This window comes from Danio rerio, chromosome 15, assembly GCF_052040795.2.
Source record: "Danio rerio strain M-AB ecotype USA chromosome 15, GRCz13ab, whole genome shotgun sequence".
Lineage (NCBI taxonomy): Eukaryota > Metazoa > Chordata > Actinopteri > Cypriniformes > Danionidae > Danio > Danio rerio.
Window position 1 is genome coordinate 22,308,826 of NC_141035.1, and position 20,661 is coordinate 22,329,486.

Genomic DNA, 20,661 nt, shown 5'->3' on the forward strand with positions numbered 1-20,661 from the left:
TGTATACGGGATAAGTCTGTCACCAGATCCAAAATTGGGCATTTTCGGAGACACCTCAGAAATAGGAGATAAATATATATCACAGGCAGTATCTTTGTGTATGATATTAGCAAAGAAAATAATTTTACAAAATTGGAAGTCAGATTATGTGCCTGTTTTCGAAATTTGGGTTAGAAGCTTAAGTTTCGTGTTGCCCATGGAGGAAATGCGATATGGGATGACAAACAAACTAAACACATTTTTAAAAATCTGGAGCCCAACTATGTTCTATATCAGTAATGCTGACTTGTAACTCTTTATAAGTGAGATTGGTCTGGAGTAAGTCGAATTGTGGAGCCTATGCATTTCTCTGTAAATTATTTTTGTTTCATATTTAATTCTATTTATTTCCTTATGCTTTCTGGATGATGTTGTATTATGTTGTGTCTGACTATTTGTATATTTTAAAATGGCCTTTGTAACCCCCCCTTATTTTTATTTATTTATTTTTTATGTTGTTTTTTGTTCTGTTTATGTTGTTGATTTTTTGTTATGCTAAAAACAATAAAAATATTTAAAAAAAAAAAAAAGAAAATACATGAAATACCATAAGATATTATGTCTTGTTTTCTGAAGAAAAAAGTCTCAAAATTAAGTGATTGTTTGCATAAAACAAGCAAAATTACTTTTTCAATGGGGTAAGAAAAATAATCCTAATGAGATATAATCTTAAACAGAATTTGCAGCCCTACTTTTAACAGCAATAAATTATTCCTGTTGTTGCTTCTTTATATTGTCATGATACTGTAATATTTCAGGTGAAGGTAATGAGGAAATTAGGATGGTCAAGTTCTTTCCAAACAGCTTCATTAAAGAGAAAGTTCACACAAAAATGATAATGTACTCCCTGTTTACTTACACTCAAGTGGTTCTAAGCATATTTGTGAAGAATGTTGAAATCAGCAGCCTCTGGCATCCAAATTAGGAACTAAAACAATACTATGCAAGTCAATGCATAGTATCAAACATTCTTTAGGATATCTTCCTTTCTGTTCAACAGAAGAAACACACTCAAACAGGTTTGAAACAAGGGACGGGTGATAGAATTCTCATTTCTGGCTGAACTATGGCTTTAAGTGTCCTGCTGTGTCTGTCCTTCAGAATGACAAGAGCATCAGGACATTCACTTCTGACTGGAACTTGTCCAAAGATACACCAGCAGGTGATGACAAGTTTCTCCCTTTTTAAATGTGTTATGATTCATTCATTTATAGAACAAGTGAGTGATTCATTGGGTCAATTTTTCTTGCTATAGGAATATATTGCAAAAAGAATAATGCTGCAAGCAGCAATGAAATATAACCACCGGAATCCAGGAGTCTTGGGAAATCAGTGATGTTGAGCAGTATCCATTTCAGTGACTAAAAATTATAAGAGGAATATATTAAAGTTTAGTTTAGGTGTTACACAGTTCCTGCTGTCAGCATGAAAATGACTATAGCCATGAGTATATCATAGTATATATATGATCCGAATGACTTCCTAATGGTTACAGATGAGTACCCAGCCACAATCAATTATGTCATGTGCTCCTCTTTAAATTAGTTGTGAAACTCCACTTTGCAAAACAGAAATTTGTCAGGCTGTCACAGTCTCCAGTATCTAGCTAGCCCATGCAGATTGCTGGAGAACTACAAATCTGCCAGCAAGAGAACGTTCGAGGTTACTAAAGTAACCCTTCGTTCCCCGAGGAGGGGAACGGAAGCACTATAAGTGGATTTGATTGTAAAATCCATGCATTGGGAGGTTCGGTTCAGAAGCTACTCGTCTGAAAGAGTATTGAACGGGCCAATTAAGAATGAATTGGCAGCGCAAGCCTGCGCAGGTGAGCGGCATAAGCAATCAACTGAGTATATAAGCTCACCTGGCGCCAGCAGACGCTATCCTTTTTAAGCTGAAGAGACTTTCAACAGCTAAGGGACAGTCATTATGGTGACGGAGTATAGTGCTTCCGTTCCCCTCCTCGGGGAACGAAGGGTTACTTTAGTAACCTCGAACGTTCCCCTTCGGGGGGAACTTCAGCACTATAAGTGGATTTGATTGTAAAATCCACGCATTGGGAGCCCATTGAAAGCGCCATAATGACTGCACCTTACCAACACCCCCGATGAGGAGATAGTCAAGCAAGCGTGACGCACCCACATCATGGGGGGCGCGGTCCTCCAACGTGTCCCTGGCCCTAATTTATCCTACTTCAACAGAAGTTTTACGGATTTATATATATTTTTTGGGAAGTCGTAAGCATCTAGATAATTCTAGGAAAATACGACATTACGTTGGGAAGCGTGCAATCCCGATAGGGAGGACGCTGCGGAGGCCATCCATTACCCAAGGGGGGATAGATGGCAGAATTTACATATGGACTAGCCCTAAAAAGGGGGAGTACGCATAGCAAAAGAGTGGTTAGCGGGGAGGAAAGACACGGGTCCGCCCAGGGGGGGGACTTAACCGTGGCGGAATAAGCATATGGGATCGCCTAGTGGGGATCACGCATAGCAGGCACCTTTACCCAAAACGCGGGCTGACCAGCGGGCAGACCTACAACGTAGTGGGCCAGCAAGTGACTCCTCCGCTGAGTCAGTGCTGGGGGCCACGGAGGAATCTGCAGGGCTCACCTGACGGGGAACTTTACTGACAGATAAAAAGGCGCACGTATCTCCGTGTTAGGGAAAATGGCGCAGCAAGCGTGTTTCAACACCCTACCGAATTGTTTCCTCAATCACCAAGGGTTACCTAATACCCTTGAGCAGTGGTTCTCAAACTGTGGTACGCGTACCACTAGTGGTACGCGGGCTTCCTCCTAGTGGTACGCGGAGGAATCGCTGTATAATGAAAGAAATATTAACACTTTTAATCCTTTAATGTGTAATATAACATCGATGTGATCAGCATTGGCTTTTTTTGTGAAGCGTACGACCACAACGCTGTGCTTAGAGTGTTTATTTTAGTGCATTTTGTCATAAGCTGCTGAAAATCAGTTTCCGAAGTTTAAGAATGGATTCTGGAGCGTGATTTGACTGACATGAAAAGTAGCCAATCACAGTCGACCTTGTCTAGTTGCGTGAAATGTAAGGGTGGGACAAAGGCTTTCTGTGTTGCAGAGACAGAAAAAACAACTTAAAAACAAAAGTTTTGTTGGAATAATGCTTCTCGGATGTTTTCACTATAGAGATGTCTAGCTGAGAAATTAAACCGCGGACATATTTCCTGCCTTTTTGATGATCTACAAACACGTTTCGCTCTCCGACAGCCAGTCGACTCGCCTCTGACCTGTCACTCCTCTAAATACATTCTGAATGGCGGCGCGGGAATGAAGGTATTGCGCAATTACTCATTTCTGGAAATGCGGCGAGTGCTTTATTTTAACACGAGAGCGCATTCGTGTACGCATATCGCTAAAACAGATATGTGAGCTCTTAAATATGCTTTTTTCAAATGAACTGCAAGTCCTCTCAGGATCGCCTGTGTGCTCAGATTGAATACAATCGCGATCTTTCCACTATTAAAGTAGACATTATTTATCTTTGCTCCTTGACTAAATTTAGTCAAAAGAATTCAAAGTTATCAAATATTTAAAAATAGATTGATGCATAATCGATGACAATGCTAATGGTCTTCTTATTTGGCTGTGTTGTCAAGTGAAACTTACTTTTAGCAAAGGTGGATCTTTTTTTATTTCTTTACGACAAAATAATTATGCTGGAAATGTTTCTGGGTGAGGTATTTGTGTGATTTATACATTTAGCTGTATTCTGATCTGTCTTAAAGCATTACAGGTCAAAGCAATCCATTGTTACTTATTGTTTATTTATCAACATTTACAATAAGGCTCTTAAAGCACTGCTTTGATAAGTGTAGTGTTGTCATATTTCAAATACCTCAAGTAAAATAAAGTCTTTTGTTTTATTTTTTACTGACAGTGTACTTGTATTTTTTTTAAGTTTCTATTTTAGATTAAGATCAAGTGTAAAATAAAATCTACATGTGATGGACAGCTATTTAAGAAACAAATTTGCCATATTGTAAAGAAAAAAAGTGTAAAATATGTAAATAAAAGGCTAAATAAAAATCTTTTTACCATATATTTTAATTTAACCTTTCAAAGCTTAAAAATATCTTTTTTTAAAAATGGGCAAAAAGTGTCTCTATGGCCTTAAAGTTTATTTGGTAGTTTTACCAGTTCTATTGAAAAAGATTAATTGTCATGAAAGAAAAAATCGGCCATACTTCCTATTTTAGTGCAAATTCCTATACATGTAGCTTTGGGATTTAAGCAATCAAACCATTAAATCAGGTTTACACTTAAAAAAATGATTTCATAATGAAAATCTGATTTTTTTTTTCAAAAGTAACCAACTAGTACTTTTTAAAAGAGTACTTTGTACTTTTACCTAATATTAGCATTATTTACTAAAATTTGTGTTATTTTAGCAGTGTAATAGTATTTTTACTTGAGTACAAAAAGATTTCACAAGCATTTAGTGCAGGTTTATTATATTATTAATATATGATTAATAAATATTATTATTAATGGTTTTTATTTGTATCTATTCCTATGCAATGTTTTATGGGTTGCTGAGAATACATTTCAGGTCTTCAATACATAGCATGTCAGTCTTGAAAAAAAAAATAGGTGCTGGAATTAATTTTCATTAGGCTGTGCCTGTATGAACCCTGTCATATGTACATTTAACATTTATTTCAAGATTTGTCTGAAAGTGTATGAATATGACATATAGCCTATATTCATAAGGTCCAAGCAGCATTTCCAGCTTTTGATGAATAGGCTACTATGAATACTTAAGATTTAAGTACAGCAGTTTTCTTTTTACTTTTTAAGAACAGCGCCATTTTTTAACAAACTTTTAAAAGCACGTTTTAACTAAAACTTTTCTTTTATCTGCAAGCACAGTTAATGTTCAGACTATTTAAAATGTTTAAAGTGACTGACATTAATACATATTCTTAATAATTTCTTAATAATAGGAAGTAATCTGCATCGTTTTAAACTGTGCACACCTGTAGCTGCTTAACTAGGCCTATGACGCTATTTTTTAATACTGGTTAAAAAATTGCGTCGTAAGGTGGTACTTGGAGAGACGATTTTTTTCTAAGGTGGTACTTGGTGAAAAAAGTTTGAGAACCACTGCCCTTGAGGAAACCGGCTCCACTCGCAGATTGTAAAACCTTGCAAATGTGTTGGGTGTCACCCAGCCCGCAGCTCTACAGATGTCTGTTAGAGGGGCGCCGCGTGCGCGCGCTCGAGAGGATGCGAAGCTCCGAGTGGAGTGCGCACGCGCTCTCGGGGGACGCGGCTCATCTCGGCTCTGATAGTGAAAGAAAGGCATCCACAATCTAGTGGGAACTTATTTCGGTACGGCACTTCCCTGCTGCCGACCGCTATAACAGACGAAGAGCTGCTCAGATGATCTAAACTCTGAGTGCGGTCCGGATAATACGCAAAACGCGAACTGGACAATAAGAAGGGCTGGGTCTGCCTCCTCCGAGGGCAGCGCTTGCAGGCTCACTACCTCGTATTAAAACGGAGTGGTAGGAACCTTGGGCACATATCGCGGGCGGGGTCTCAGGACGTGAGAGAAGCCAGCCCAATTACAGGCACGAGTCACTGACCGAAAAATGCCTCCGGGTCCCCGACCCTCTAATCGATATCAACGCGACCAGCAGAGCTGTCTTCAGGGACAGAAAGATACTGAGTCGAGGATCGAAGGGATCTGACGCGGCTTGTGTAGCGAGGGCGAGATCCTAAGAGGGCATGAGAGGGGGCGTGGTGGATTAATTCGCTTAACGCCCCTGAGGAACCGGATGATGAGGTTATGCGTTCCCACGGTGCTGCCAGCCACCGCGTTATGAGAGCAGAGATGGCAGCCACGTAACCTTGAGTGTGGAGGGCGACAGCCTGCTCTCCAACTTCTCTCGGCGTAAAGAAAGCACAACGCTGATCTGGCAAATTACGGGGGTCTTCTCAGCGAGAGACACACCATTCAGTGAATAGACTCCACGTCAGGGCATAGGCGCGCTCGGGGAGGGGGCTCTAGCCCGAGTGACGGTATTAGCCACCGCAATCGGAGGTTACCTAAGTCTTCCTCGCGTCTAAAAATCTCTTCAAAGATCGGCGAGGGTGCCAGGTGGTGCCCTGTCCCTGAGAGAGTAGGTGCTCTCTCGAAGGGACTGCCAGGGGAGGGCTATCGCGAGGGAGAGCTCTGACATCCAGGTCCGGTTGAGCCAGAGGGGCGCAACCAGCAACCTGTTCCTCGTCCTCCCTGACCTTGCACAGTAACTGCGCGAGCAGGCTCACTGGGGGAAACGCGTATTTGCGCGTGCCCCGAGGCCAGCTGTAAGCCAGTGCATCCGTGCCGAGAGCACTCGGTCAGGGAAAGAACAACTGGCAATGAGCGATCTCGGGGGAAGCAACAGATCGATCTGGGCTTCCCCGAATCGCGCCCATATCAGCTGAACAGACTCGGGGTGGAGTCTCCATTCTCCAGGACGCAAGGCTGCCGTGAGAGCGCATCGGCTGCACGGTTGAGCTTGCCTGAATATGAATGGCGTGCAGCGATTTCAGCCGCGGATGACTCCAGAGGAGCAGACGGCGGGCGAGCTGAGACATGCGGCGAGAGCGCATACCCCTATACGGCTGATATACGCCACCGCCGCCGTACTGTCCGTCCTGACCAGCACGTGTTGCCGCTCCAGCACCGGAAAAAAACGGTGGAGAGCGAGGAACACTGCCAACAGCTCCAGGCGATATGCCAATGCAACTGGGTACCTTTCCACAGGTCCGCAGCCGCATGCCCGCAACGCACAGCCCCCCAGCCCGTGTTGGAAGTGTCTGCTGAAACGACAACAAGACTGGACGCCTGTTCTAGAGACACCCAGGCCTGTAGGAACGAGGGGTCGCTCCAAGGGCTGAGGGCGCGGCGACACAGCGCAGTAACAGAGACTCGGTGTGCGCGCGCGTGCCATGCGCGTCTGGGGACTCGATCGTGAAGCCAGTGCTGAAGTGGTCTCATATAGAATAATCCGAGCGGCATGAAGCGGCTGCGGATGCCATATGCCCCAGGAGCCTCTGAAATAGTTTCAGTGGGACCACTATTTTACTGTCGAGCTCTCTTAGACAGTACAGCATCAGCTGAGCGCGCTCTCCGGAGAGGCGCGCTGCCATGGTGACCGAGTCCAGCTCCAGCCCGAGAGAAGAGATCCTCTGCACGGGGGCGAGTTTGCTCTTTTCTCGGTTGACCTGAAACCCCCACAGGTGGAAGTGCCAGAGCACTTTGTCTCTGTGCATAATCAACTGCTCCGAGAGAGGGCAAAAATCAGCCAGTCGTAAAGAAATTGAGTATGCAGATGCCCGCGAGCCGAAGGGGCGCTGAGGCACCCTCCGCGGGCTTGGTGAGGACCCGCGGAGACAGAGAGAGCCCGAAGGGGAGGGCTTTGTATTGCCAAGCTCGACCTTCAAACGCAAACCGCAGAAACTGTCGGTGGCGAGGAAGAGTGGAGACATGGAAATACGCGTCCATCAGGTCTAATGCTGCAGACCAACCCAGAGGACGAACGCACCGGAGGATGCGCTTCTGCGTGAGCATTCTGAACGGCAGCTTGTGCAGGCAGCGGTTCAAAACGCGCAGATCTAGGATTGGCCGTGACCCACCGCTCTTTTTGGGCACGATGAAGCGTGGGCTGTAAAACCCGCTCTCCATCTCGGCTGGAGGGAGCGGCTCGATTGCATCCTTCGCCAGGAGGACAGCAATCTCCTCTCGCAAGACAGGGGCGGACAGGGGGCTGACCCTGGTGAATACACACCCGTGACTTGGGGGGCCGTTTCGCGAACTGAATCGCATAGCCGAGTCTGATTGTGCGTATGAGCCACCGCGAAGAGCTGGCCCGCGCTAACCAGGCAGGCAGAGCTCTCGCTAATGGACTCATCGCTACAATCGCTGACGTACCAGCAGTGGGGCAGCGCGGAGTGGGTGTGCTGATCCGGGAAGCTCGCGGGTCCCACGGAAAAGCTGGAGGTGAGATATTTGCTCTCACTCCAAACCCGAGCTCCGGAGGGGAGGCTCGAGGGGTGGGAGAAAGGAGACCGTCCTCCCAGCGCTCGTGAGCCACTGGCGAAACGCACCGAATCTGCAAGCTAGAAAGCATAGCGTCCCAGACTGGCAGATTTCGGGCTGTCACATCTGGGGAAGTGAAAAGTGCCCTTTCATAATGTTTTCATGGCAGTAAAAAGTGCCGTTGGAAATGGGGCCCCGCCCTCCAGCGGGGAAAGAGCAAGTTCCCTCTTCTCCAGATGGCCTGTCCCAGGGGCGCTTCGCGGTCCGTTGCCGGACTTAGCGGCGTTCTGGGCAGGGGGGCTGCCTGCTTCCGAGGTGCCCGACGCGCTCGCTTCGCCGGAGGCGTGTGCGGGGGCGGAGCAGCTCTCGTAGGCGGGCGCCTTCGGCGAGGAGCAGGTATGAATGGCACCGCGGGCGGAGCGGGCTACGGACCGCCGATAAGACATCACCCACCAACTGCTCTCTCACCGCCTTGAATTCCTGGGTGAATTCACAGACAGTGTCGCCGAACCTGGCTGGGGATATGGGGAAGTCAAGAAAGCGGACTTTGTCGACTTTGCGCATATCAGCCAGGGGTGGCGCTCCTGGACCACTAATGTGGACATCGTCCTCCCCAACGCACACGCAGCGGACTCAGTAGTCCGAAGAGCTAAGTCGGCGGCGGTGCGAAGCTCGTAAGCCTGGGTTGGACCCACCCTCGTGCTGCTCGGCCAGCGCCTGCGCTTGGTAGCGCTGGTAGGTGGCTATCGCATGCAAGGCGGAAGCAGCCTGGCCCGCAGCTATGTAAGCTCTAGCTCCGAGGGAGGTAGATAACTTACAGGCTTTGGATGGGAGACGAGGCGGACCCCGCCAAGAAGAGGCGCCGCGCGGATTTACCGCCATCGCGCACTCAACCTGAGGAATCGCCACATACCCCCTGGCTGTTTCACCGTCAAGAGTGGTTAGGGTGGAGGAACACGCAGCACGAGCAGAGAAAAGTGCTTTACAAGACCGCGTGAGCCTACTGTGCACCTCCGGGAAGAAGGGAACGCCCCTCTAGTCGGTCCGGCCGCGGAGCTGGGGGATAAACCATCTCCAACCCACGGCCGAAGCAGCCCGGGAAAGCACGGCTAACATGTCCGTTTCAGGATCCGTAGTGACAGCGCTCACCAGCCCGAAGGGAGCGAGCGGGTCTGGATCATCATCGGACAATGAAAGCCCACCCTCCGATGCCGCGGTGGACATCTGGTCTCCGGTGTCATCGGGCGTAAGGGCTACCATCTGTTAGACGGATCGCTTCCCCCGCCCGAAGCTTGGATAGAGCGCTTAGAGGAGCGGGAGGTCCGCGGGCCCGTGGGCGACGGATTATCTCTCGCTGAAACCCTCAGATCTGCCCGAGTGCCCGCTGCAGAGCAGGGGACAACTGGGGTGGTTCACCCTTTTGCAAAGGCTAACCGCGATCTTGCGCAACAGTCATGGCATCGCAATGACGACATGAACTGCCCGCGAGCAGCGCATTAACATGCTGGACCCCCAGACATGCAACGCAGTGCCCGCGCCCATCATCCGAGGACAGGAAACCACCGCATCCAGAAACGCACAGTCGGAGCGCCGTCCTGATAAGGACGTGCTGCACGACTGTGTTGCTCTTTCTGTGAAGTTTGCAACTTTATACGCACCGCTCTGGAGGACCGGACCCAAAGAACGCCAGGCAAGGGAGAAACCCAGCTCGACCGTCTGCCACTGCGTGTACACACTCTGGACCGGGAGAATGCTCTCGTTCGCTCAGAATCGCTGGTCACAGCAGGAGGAACCCTCATCGACTCGATCAGAAAGTCTCTGAAGCGAAAAGGATAGCGTCTGCTGGCGCCAGGTGAGCTTATATACTCAGTTGATTGCTTATGCCGCTCACCTGCGCAGGCTTGCGCTGCCAATTCATTCTTAATTGGCCCGTTCAATACTCTTTCAGACGAGTAGCTTCTGAACCGAACCTCCCAATGCGTGGATTTTACAATCAAATCCACTTATAGTGCTGAAGTTCCCCCCGAAGGGGAACTACATATGCAGTCATGCACTTCACACACACCCGACCTAGATCCCCATGATTGCAAACAGCTGAAGCTGTTCAGGACTAATTACACAAACTATATATATATATATATATATATATATATATATATATATATATATATATATATATATATATATAATATCAGTTTGAAGGACTCTAAGACTCATAAGGGACAACCGTTGAAGAAGGAGAGAAGATGAAGGAGCAAAGGTGAAGACAACCATCTGACTTCAATACCAGCCAAGAGTGAATGAAAAAGGTAAGTGTTTCTAGTGTCCTTTGGTGATGGGAAACAGGTGCAAGTCGTTAGAAGTCTGGTGAAGGTTCACGGGATTAGATGGAGGTAGTATGTAAAGCTGCGGTCACACCAGACTTTGAGTTTGCCAAATTCTGTCGTACGGCTCTGCAAAAAGGGGCGGGATTAAACAAGATGATTAGACATTTAAAAAGCGAGCGATTGCTCCATGTAATAAATTTCTTTCCAGAGAGGTCATGTTTTGTTCCTCAATTGGTCTCACACAGTCAAGTGATGCAATTTTGCAGGTCAGAATTCACCAAGCTTGAACTTTGCGCCGCAGCAAACTGCGAAACTTGATGCATGACCCTGCTTTTCCGGTCTAACGCATACGCGTGCATATGAATAGAAGTCTATGGGAGGAAAAGCCCAGTGTGACCGCAGCTTAAGGGAGAACGTTGATTAGGTGAGCAGGAACGAGTTGGGGATGTGACAATTACACACACACTTCAACAAAAGCTTAAGCTCTTTACAATTTCACGTTACAAAGTCAGTTTAGAGTGATCAAATATGATAATGATTTTATTAAATTTCTGTGTAGAGTTAGTTGAAGAAAACTTCACGACTTCTCTTGAGTGATTTTACATTTTGCAGCAAGTCAGTATTTGTCAGTATTTACCCCTGAGTTAGTTTTTAAACTAGTTTAGTCAACAAACTAATAATATTTTGTCTAATAGGTAAAGTTGTTGTTTACTGAACATTGTGATTGTGGATCTTTTAAACACTCTTGTTCAAACTATTTATTTAAATTGAGTTGAAACAACACAATTCTTCAGTTTTTTTAGGACCGCTGAATTGTATTATGTTCAGTCCACTTAAATGAGCAAAAACGAGTTATCTTAATAGATTTGTGTTGGGACAACGTGATGGGATTTTGTGGAACCTAGCATTTTTTATAGTGCAGTTTATAAACTGACCTGCAATGCAGAGCTCCTCACCTGACCATCCACATTATTATTGACAATCACCTATCTTTCATTTCACTGCAAATGCTACAAACTACAGCTTGAATTGCACTTTTCAAAAATTCAATTTACTCCCTTAAAAGCCTGAATCTGCAGCAGAAATCATTTGAACCCAGAAACACTGTTATTTTGGTGCAGCGTTTGCCAAAATGTAGTCTTTTTAAAGGCAAAACGCATTTTCACAAGGTCATCAACACAACTGTCCAAGGCAGAAATTTGAATTTCCAGTCGCTTGGAAACAAGTACAGAAGTAGAGGACATGTTTAATGAATACACCAGCATGCGCCGAACACATTAACTATGGCCTAGTTAAAGTAGGGTGCTTAAAGTCAGCCACAGAGATGTGAAGCAGAGGTGAATGTGGCCGCGTCTCACAAGAGACCTTCTTCTCTGGAGCTCATTTTGAAATTTTAACAAAACACCTCCCGACCTCTGCAAATCCCCCATGCATCTGAATCTTGACCCCGCTGGCCTTGTGCTGCCGTGGCACATTTGAAATCAGGCAAAAAAGTGGGCAGCAAACAGGCAGAGGCTTAATTAACTCATGTGGTGTATTTAAAACCCTGCGGGGCCCTCTGGGTTTTAGTGAGAAAGGAACATTTGAAAATATATGCTAGTCTGCTAGAATTGTTGCTGGGATACATATGGCTAATGCTGGGTGGTTCAGTTAAATATGGGTCAGTCAGAGAGCCTTCCTGTCCCTATGCTAATTTCATATGGTGTCATGTATGTGTGGAGACTATTTTTGATGATATCTGAAAGGCACGTGAGACGCTAGACCTTTAAACCCTCAGCATTGATTGGAGAGCGAGTAAAGCTCCTTTAATGGAGCACTCAGGATTGATGAAGGTAGTCGATGGATTACTGCAAGCAACTTTGCTGGATAGGATTTTGATATGAAGGGCTTTTTGTTCCGATTGTGAATCAGCTTGATTCCTCGTAAACAGTGGCCTCTGAGGACTATATAATCATCATAGTTTACGGATGAAGCTGTTGTTGTGCTCTTAAATCAGATTTTCAATCTTTGTAGTGGCTTACCAACATTTAAGTAGCCACAGATCTGAATAAAAAACAAAGGAAAAACAATGTAGTGCAAAATATGGATGTATTTGACTCCATTTTGATAAAAAAAAATGCGAAATATTTTAGAAGTAAACAATGGACTCTTTTTACAAGACTGTTCCCAACGTCAACAGGATGTTGGATTTTGGTTGGTTAATTCCACAACCTAAAACCTACCAAAGATCAATGTCTACTGATGTTGCACTTTGACTTGGTATGGACATGACATTATGACGTTGATATGATATTGGATTTTGGGCAGTTAATGCCACAAATTTAAACCAACCAAAAATCTGTCTACTGATGTTAGACTATGATGTTGTATGGACGTCACATTATGACGTTAAGTTGACGTTGGACTATGGTTAGTTAATTCCACAACCTAAAATCAACCAAAGATCATTGTCTACTGAAGTTATACTGACGTTGTATGGATGTCTAATTATGACATTAAGATGATGTTGGACTTTGGCGTAATTCAACAACCTAAAATCAACCAAAGATCAGCGTCTACTGATGTTACACTGACATTGTATAGACGTCACATTATGATGTTAAGATGACGTTGGACTTTGGTTGATTAATTCCACATCCTAAATCAAACAAAGATCAATGTCTACTGATGTTATTCTGACGTTGTATGGTTGTCGTATGCCAATAAAATCACATTTTGCTCCCCTGACGTCTAAACCAAAATATAACCAAATACCTACATCATATGATGTTGTGTGCCTGCTGGGTTCTGACACGTTTAATGTTAATCATAATCTTAAATCTTTGAAAGTTTTTAATATTTATTTTTTAACGTATGAACATTTAAATGCATTTATAAATGTATCATATCATATTTGCGTCAAATTACAAAAAAAAAAAAACGATTTACCGCTTATGCGAGGAGTTGCCATCTGTTGTCATCAGTCTCTCACAATTTTTTTCCTTTTTCTGAAAGTCTTGATAACACCATCATGGAGTTTTTCTTTTATTATTTTAGCAAGTAGGTTTTATAAAAATATTAATTGTAATATTTTTCCATTCACTTAGCTCTAAGTTTATCCAACCATGACAATTTCCACTACTGAGAAACCATGGAAATGTAAAAAGAATCTATGCAGTCAAACAGGGATAAACATTGAGAGGGTTTTTGGAAGATGGAGGAATCGAAAGGAGTAGTTCGGCCAAAAATGAACGTTTACTCACCCTCTCGAGTGCTTCTAAACCTTTTTGGTTTGCTTTTTTATGTTGAACACAAAAGATGTCATTTTGAAAAATGTTAGAAACTTGTAACCATTTGTTTCCACCATAGGAAAAACAAATACTATGGATGTACAGTGCTCTCAGCATAACGAAAATGAATATTTTTCTCCATTTCTCAATGAATATAGACAATGTATTTTGGTGCATTTAAACAAAAAAAATTATTAAAATAATATTTAGTCATTAAACTTATTTTGATATTGAAAGATAATACAGTTAAATTCAAGAAATATATTGCAAATAAAATTACAACCTACAAAATTTCAACAAATTTTTTCAATTGTTTTACTTATTTTGATTTTTTCAATTTTTTTAATTTGTATTTCATATTTTTCTCTAACATATACATTTGGCTGTACTCATTTTTGACCATTTTCATAAGCAAATTTGTTAGATAAGCTCCAGATTAGGCTTAAGTACTGACTAATCTAATGTATATGCACAAATATAATATTGTATAGCTTCCTATTAAAAATATGAATTTAAAAGAGAGATTTGTAAGGGGTGCACTGTATATATGCTGAGCACTGTATGCTATCTTCTTGTGATATCTTCTTTTGTGTTCAACAGAAGAAAAGAAACTCAAACAGGTTTGGAAAAAGTGGAGGATGATTAAACAATGACAGAATTTTAGTTTAGGGTTAACTTGCTTTATGAAAAATAAAACCTTTATTTATTTATTGTAATTCTGCCATGTGACACTAAACACTAACAGTAAACACTTTTGTACTGAAGTATTATTAAATAGGAGTACTTCAACTAAAGCAATATTTCATGAGAATCTCTTTGATTTCTGTACTTCTTTTATTATAGCAGTGGATAAGGCTTTATATTGTGATGTTCCATCCACAGTAACAAACTGAACAAGCGAGAGACTGTTTGGCTCTAAATCTGAGTAATTTCCTATTTCAATTAATGGGGATTTACTGAGCTACAGCAAGGCCTGTGCTGGATCATTGTCTAATGAGGAGAAATGACGGACAGAATGCATTAATGCTTATAAGAGAAAATGTGCTCTAGTGTTTAACCAATGTACATCATGCCTATCTGAGATGGAAATTATCGTAATTTGTTTTATTTACATTGAAAAAAGGTGAAACTTAATATTCAAGTAACATTGTTACAGAAAATAAAACTGTATTTTTCAAATTCTGGTGCTGAGTTTGCTAGTACTGAATCTGGCCTTGATTATAATGAAAGGCTCAGCTGCGGCACAAATATGATTAGATTAAATCAATACCAGACATTACCATGTTTTGAGGACAAATATGATTCTGAGGAGCATCCCTTCATAAAAAGATATAAAAGCCCTGTTTATTTTAATTATATCCATGCGATTTGTTTTCATGCATCGTTTATATTGTTTGAGAAGAAAAATATACAGACCTTAAACGGTTCATTTTTTTCTGGATTTTCAATATAGTTCAAGCCCATAGCCAGAGGGGGTTCGGGTGGTTCAAAAGACTAAGGTGCAGTATTTGTCTCATACATGCTAATTTGTGCTATTGTGACTGTTATTCCATCATAAGTTATCAAAATAACACATTAAAAAAAGGCTTTAAGACCAAGCAGAATCTGATGCAAGTCAATTTTCACTGTGCTGTTGTTATAAAGAAGCAAGTAACTTTTATTCTGAATCTTGGACGTTATTCTTGAAAGAAAAGATGACCAATAGAAAGTTACCATGCAGGTAACAAAGAATTTTGGCCCAGATTTGGCATAAAGCTGGCACAGCAGGCATTCGTTCAACACTTGCATACAGCATGTGGGCCAAACATGGCCCAGTTTAGGCAGAGGTGGCACCATCTTACAGGCGGCACTCAAGACTTGGGCGGCCAAATATTAAATGCAGTATTTAGCAAAGATTTTAAAAATGTACTGTATATGTGAGCAACGTAAGTTTGACCTACTTTTAAAATACATTAAAATCATTTTTGAGTAAAGAAAAAAAATCTATCAATCAGGTTGCTTCAAGAAAAAAAGCACAGCCATAAAGCAAAATGCTTCATGGGTCCATGTTTGCCTTTTGTATGGAAGCCAGACTTGGTCCAGTCATGTACCGTAATTCACTGCGACATGTGGGCCAAGCAAATGCTGATGGTGTGGGCCAGATCTGGGACAGAGAAATTTTGCTGTGTGGGTTGTGAAGCATGAAAAGTGACCTATATTAACACTTAGGCTATTCTTGTTTTTCATTAATTTTCAAATGTACTTTTTTACAAGAGAAGTTAGAAAAATTGTGAAGCTCTACATTCTTATTATTATGTTTATTGATTTTTGTTATTATTCAAATGGCAAAATTTTGAGACTAAGGAAAGTTAAATGTGCGAGTGGAGTCTGGATGCAGACCTGGCGCAGTGCAATCTGAGCAGCATCCGATGCTTTTTACTATTCTCACCTAACCCCACCCCTAACCCTACCAGTCACAATGATGTCACTCACTTTATTGAGTGCAGTGTCCAAGATTGCATCGGTGAGTGAGCTTGCATCATAAAGGTTGCATCCAGATACTATTGGAATGTGCTGGCCAGTTTATTATTTGCCAAATTAATCACAATAGGTCACAGTTTTACATTTAAAACTTTAACAGATTGCTATTTCATCCCCTAGTGATAAATCATAAAGTAGCATTTAAAAAAATCTCTTGATAGTTCTGTATTCTAAATCTTTAGAAAATGTTTTTGGTACATCAAAAAGTGTGACCATCCAACAAGCTAATCCAGCAAAAACAAATCCTTAAAATCTCACTATAAGGCAGCATCTAAAGCTCATGGTTAAATAGAAAATGAGTCCACCTCTCCTAGAAAAAGAGGCTAAAGGCTACGGGCCTGTAGTTATGTGTTTGAGTCATTTTAGTTTGGCTCTGCAAACTAGCGATGAAGTTTGTTATGAATTTAAAATAAAAAATAAAATGATATTTGGTCAAAATATCATTAAAGCTGCATTATTCCAAAATAACAGTATTATAATGGGACACTGAGCTCTGAGTTTTTCAGCTCCAAAACAAAAACCAACTAGTGGTAGATCAATGAATTTGCACCCTGCATGGCCTCGACATGACTGGTGAGGATCAGGGTTGAGTGAGTTCAAACCAGATGGACAAAACAACAACAGAAAAGAGCAGGACAGTCTCACACTTTGTGTGTGTTATCATGAATCAGACAGTCGTGATCGCAAAATACAGACACTGAAAAAAACATAAACAACACTGGGAGAAAAATACTGACAAACAGCGAACCAGACTGATTTTCCTGGCTTGGAACAGAAGTTACAATACTGTTATATTTCTTAAATTAACACATATCTTGAATGAGTTAATAGCCTCTTTTACACACAGGCTTTTCCAGAAAATAATATTTTATTAGAAAAGAGATCCTGTGTGAAAAGGTCCTTTTTGACAATAAGTCATTCTTGAAATTGTCCAGATATTAACTGGCATCACTGTGTGAAAGGGAGAGTCTACTTGAGCAAGAAAAGGGTAGAGCTTAAATTACATTTTGTGTATCAGGAATTGTTTGGGTGGTGGTGATTTGCTGGATTTTAGGTGACTGACAGGTTTTCTTGTCCTTGTGCCAGTAAATTTGTCATCAAAGAAGACATGTCATCAGCAAGGGGAAGTTATACCCCTAAATTTTTATTTACTCACCCTTAAAGAGATAGTTGACCCCAGAATGAAAATTCTTTCATTATTTAATTATTTATTTTCAAATCATTATTTGCTCACCCTTTATTTGTTCCAGACCTGTTTGTGTTTCTTGCTTTTGTTAAACCCAAAAGATATTTTGAAGAATGTTAGAAACCTGTAAAAATTGACTTCCATAGTATATGTTTTTCCTCCCATGGAAGTCAATGGTTACAGGTTTTCAGATTTCTTCAAAATATATTATTTTTTGTTCAACAGAATAAGACTCAAAAAGGTCTGTAACCATTTGAGTCAGGTTAAATAGTGGGTAATTTTTTGGGGGGTGAACTTTGCTTTCCTTTGCTTCAAACCCTTTATGAGTTTCTTTTTTTCTGTTGAGCACAAGAGCTAAACCTTCATACTAAGTTGAAAATGAAGATATTTTGAAGAATATGGTAAACTAGTAGCCATTGACTTCCATAGTAGGGCTGCACAATATTGGAAAAATATGATATTACGATATTTTATTTTTCTGCAATAAATATTGTAATATAAATACAGTTTCATAAGGTTGTTTGAGTAGTTGATGGTTTACTGGTGAGTCGAACTGTAATTTGGTACAAAAATGGAATATTCACAATTCAAAAAAATATATACTTTTCTTCCCTTGCTTTGTCCTGTTTATAGTCTGAATGTCTAAAAATTCTTAGATCAAGTAAAAATATTGTTTTGCTTTCACCTCAAGAAGAAATTATTAGTTTTTTCCTTAAAACAATCTAAATTATCTGCCATTGTGGTAAGTAAAATAATCTGGTTTTTGCTTTGAAATGTAGATATTTGGACTAGAAATGATACCATTAATTAATCTTACGATACTATACCAGCTGAAGTATCATACCAAGTAGTTCTTCGATACTGTTATTCATAACTCAAATTACAAAGGAAATGGTCAGAAATGCTATATTTTATGTTATAATAGGTCTACTTGAATTTAATTTATAATTGCCTTAAGGCCAAAAAATATTATTTTATTTTCACCTCACTTAACCTAAAATGTATTCTTTTTTGTTTGTTTGTTTTGTAGATAACTGACCAACTAAACATATATTAAAATAAAGATACAAATTATACCAAACCAAATTTGTTACAAAAGAAAAAAAATAGGCTACAAGAAGTAGTCAAAAATTGTTTCAATGTTTCCTGTTGCTATTTTGGGTTTTCATCTATTGAATTTTAAATTTTTTTTTTTTTTTTTTTTGTCAGTCTTATCAGGTAACAATCCAAAGTAATTCAGTTTGTGAGTCGTTCTTTTAAAGAGATTGTCACATTTTTGTAGCTACTAAATCATGAACTGATTCAGTTCGAACTGAAGCTTTTTATAGAAAACATGGAATAGGCAACACAGTTTCTACACAGTTTTGCAAACTAAAAGGGCTCCACAGACTATTAAAATAAATTGGTCAGTTGCACAAACGTGTAAGCATTTTATTGACTTTTCCCACATGCAACATTATCTAGATAAAGCATTAATGATGATCCTATCATTTACAAACTACATTGGTACCGCCAGTATTTTGGAGCCATAGTATTGCGATACTACCTTAGTACCGGTAAACCATGCAACGCTATTAGAAACAAGACAAACATTCTAAATAAGAAAAACTTTTTTTGTTGCATAAATCATATCAATTCTGTATAAATAATTATAAAAAATAAATCTTTGTTACACCTCCAAACATTATAATTTTTGTGTTCAAATGTTCTAAACTCTCTTGAAATGCTCAGTCACAGGACTGAGCATTTCAAAAACACATGTAAACTCTACAAATCACATGTGTTCTGTAGCTCCTGGTCAACTGTATTCAGACTCAACATTGCATATGTTGTGATGTGACTATTGCAGATGTGACATTGCAATATCAATGCTGAAACGATATACTGCGCGGCCCTGTTCCATAGTATGTTTTCCTAGTATGGATGTATATAACTACCAGTTTCCAACATTCTTCAAAGTATTTTATTTTTGTTCAAGGCAAGAAAAATTTTTTTTTTTTTTTCAAATAGCACACAATTGGGAAAATGTGCCAATAAATCATGTATAATAAACTGCAAAATTCCATTTTAAAAAAAGAGTGGTCAAACTTGATTTCCTAACGAATTTAATCTCTTTTATTTTCTGGTTTAGCATGTCCCAAATCCCACTAAACAGGGATATCCCTTCCCCCGCTCCAAAAAAAAAAGAAGGTTTAAGCCACTTTATCCGCATGTACTGTATATTTGAGCAGCCTTCCAAAATTCGAGGCTTTCTTCCTTGCTGAATAATTTTAGCACTACTTGCTTATTCAGTGTTTGAGCTCATTTCTGCACTCTTGAAAAAGCAGTGGGAGAAGATTGGAAACTCAATAGCTTGAAGCCATTGTTTCAGTTGTAAAATGGATTTAGACGAGCACAAATTTAATTAGCCAATTAGCTAGCCGGCAGCACAGATCCACGGTGACGTTTAGCCTAATGAATCCGCCACACTGCGTCGCTTGCCACGCTTCCCTCACCACGCTGAACTGAACTGCTGCGTGTCCAAAAATGAGCTTTCAGCACCTCAAAAGCCATTTAGACAAAGACACAAGAGGATTACAGTGTCTGTGATCATTTAGCTATTGTTGCGTCATTCCAAAATGAGTGCCTGTGACGCAGAGGATGACGACACAATGTATTACTTGCTATGCTGAGCGCATCCCGTCTTGTTCAATTTCACCCCTGGGAACAGAGAAAATCAAGCTTGTATAATTGAGGAGAGAGTTAATACTGCATCATGAGCTCCTCAATTATACAGACTCAGTTTTCTCTCTTCTGCCCCATGGAGCTAGTTTCGATGTCCACAAATCTTTAATTAAAAAGCCCCTTTCTTTCGGTCTTGTTTTTTTTTAGTTTTAGTCTAATGTGTTTGTGTGTTTTGTTAATTATAATTAGTTACTTTTTTAATTTTGTCAGGTTTTTACAGCTCTATATATTTATGTTCACAGCAAAGTATACTGTTTTATTAGACAAAACAAATGTAGAAATAAAGTAATATAACACTGAACGGGATCTATGGCAAGACAATAACGCAGCTTTATTCATGCACCTGTCCGCTTTGCGAATGTATTGGAGTGGAAAGAATTTCTTTGTTGTTGAAAAAAAAAACACTTTTAAGTGTTTCTTTTTTAGCATTTTATCCATTTGTGTCTGCAGATTTCAATTACAATGCATATTTCTCAGACTGTTTTCTCAAAATGAGTTTTTCCTCCTGCGCTAAACCATTTATC